We start from the raw sequence: 2850 nt of genomic DNA on the forward strand, positions 1-2850 counted from the left end.
TTTCGGTATCCGTTATTATTTTGCCAAATCATTCAGGTCAGGTTTTCGCATTTGCTCTTCTTATAAGCGCTACGAGGGCTTTTTCCGAATTCTGCTTCTATTTGCCAGAAAATGGATGTTTTCGGTATCCGATATAATTTTAATCTTTAAGAATTTAAACTTTAAACGCTCTTTTCTCGAAATGTTTTTTTGGCGGTTGACGCAATTTCAGAAAAACTAACCGACATATTTAAAAAATTCTTGCGGCGTTGTATTGGTAGATTCATTAGCTACCGCGTAAACTAGAATAAACCGGTTTTACTAAAAATGATATTTTTTGTCCAACTTTTTTGATTGAAATAAAAGTGTTTTTTCGCATTACGTTCAAAAACACGAGTCAAATCGCGAATTTTCAATATTTTTCAATAATTATAATTTACGCAATAATCACGCAAATAAATTGTAAGAAAAAATTTGTTTTTTATTTCTGGCTATTAGTCTCGAGATATCGTGTCAACCATTAAGTCATCTCATTTTTTTTAACTCTGCGACTCTCAACTTCGTGGAATTTTGAAATAAAGATATCGCTGTAAAAATTTTTTTCATATATTGACATGTATATTAATAATATGTGAAAATATGTGAAAAATTAGAATCGTACGTCTTATAGTTTTCTATAAGAAAAATTCCAAAAAGGCCTTATTTTTAGTGTGGTTACTAGAATGTACTCTTAACCAGCATACCACAAGGTGAAGGTAAATAAATTTCACCAGTTAAATTTTAATAAATTTTATAATCGCAATTTAACAATTAAAATCAGGGTTGGTAAAGACTAATGTTTTTTTTGAGAATAAAACATATTATGTTTCTTCTTGAATATGTTTTTAATGCTTCAAATATGCTTTGAACAGTACTATAAAAAAAACATATTTAAAACATATTAAAAACATCAATTAAGCATGTTTTAAACTGTTTAAAACACGTTTAAAACGTTTTTTTTACCAACCCTGATTAAAAGTAAATAAGATTTATTTAGTGTTAATATTACATTCCGTTTATTAATATTAAAGTAACCATTGGTTCAATAAAATTTGTGTTATACGTATATTTTCAACGTTACCGTACACTTTATCGCGCATTATTAATTTTTTAATTATGCTACTACGTAATAATATTATTTTGATTGCATTTTGAATTGCAATGATAATTGTACCATGTTTAATATACCAAAATTACTCGTTCATTGGATAAATTTTTCGATAACTATACCCGCAGAATATCTCATTGATCGAACATGTCTCTCTGTAAATTATTGGTGCATTTCGTTTTATGCATAATGTTCTTTGTTTATCGAATGTAAACAAGGATAAATGATGCATCATGCACTCATAATCTATGAGGTACTTACGAAACAGTATGTAACATAGAGAAATTCAAATTTAATCTTATCGTACAACTTTCAAAATTTCTATACATTTTTTTCAAAATTATATTGACGACTGAAAGAGAAGACGTTTTCTCATCAACCATGGTACATACTTTTTGTTCCAATTCACTACAGAAAACAACACGACGACATAAAACATATTCGCCCGATTTGTGTCGACTGACACTATAATTGGACTGCTATAGTGCGCTGAGATTAAAATTAATCATGATTCTGATGATCTATATTCAAAAGAACCGTAATCCCAACCAAGCTGAAAGATATTTAAAAAATCTTAATAATATAATACCTATAATATAATATAATATAATATAATTTTAGATGTAAAATCTCGATTCCAGTCAACCAGAAATTATTTTTGATTGTTATGGCAAAATCGGAGATTTTCGTTTAAATAAAATGCATTTAATTATACACGCGCGCGCGCATCTTATTCATATCAAACCATAACCAAACAAAATTTTTCAAGCTTTACTACGAGAATAGAAGGTCTGTTATATACCTGCGAAAGAGTGATCCTAACGGACACAATTGTGGCGTACATCTGAAAGAAAGTATGCTATCATTATACTTAATAAAAACAGTTTTGTTAACCCTTTCGATCAAAAAGCAGGCGGTCCGTCGGAATACCGCCATAGATCGAACCCCGCGCCAAAAGTGTACACATTATATGTGGACAGTTTATGACGTTTAAAATTTCATTTTACGCCCGAACAGCATGAACAACGCTACCTTGACATGTTTATGAAAAAAAAAAGGATTGCCCCTTAAGGGGATCCTAAAGTCCTGTATTACCGACTAAAATACGTACAATTTTTGTATTGCGAATACTCTTTTTCTCTTTCACGGATTCGAAAATCCTTTTCCAGGATTAAAGTATACGCATTAATACGTTACTGTGAATTGGAGTCTACGCTGAGAATGATCAAAAATTTCGAAATCGATATATTTTTTACCATTTCTTAGTGTAACATGGCGTCTCAGCTGTCAAGTCGTGACAACATTTGCTTGATATGAAAGTTTTGCAACCTGTATGTACGAAATAATGATTCACAGTCACGTAATTTGCACAAATATACAACGTCGAGTTTTCAGAATTAAATTTAGACGCTTTATCGCGATGAATTCGCAATACGAAAATTGACACGTACGTGTGACTGCGTGTATCATAGGCTGCGTGAGATATTGCTGTGGTAGTATAAAAAGACATGTCGATGTGCGGCGCGCGGCGCGACATCTAGTGATTTTTCGGAGTTCGAGCTTTGGTTTAGGATCCCCTTAAAACAATATAATTATAATTTCTTTGTAAACTGTTTTTTAATTATCCCTTCCATATCATTGGCTTTATAGGTATCTGTTGTGAACTCGTGACGTTCAATCGTTGGCGCGCGCGCTCATGTCGATAAGTGGCAGCCATGGCGCTG

The sequence above is a fragment of the Trachymyrmex cornetzi genome, unplaced genomic scaffold, assembly GCF_001594075.2.
Source record: "Trachymyrmex cornetzi isolate Tcor2-1 unplaced genomic scaffold, Tcor1.1 scaffold703, whole genome shotgun sequence".
Taxonomy (NCBI): Eukaryota; Metazoa; Arthropoda; class Insecta; order Hymenoptera; family Formicidae; genus Trachymyrmex; species Trachymyrmex cornetzi.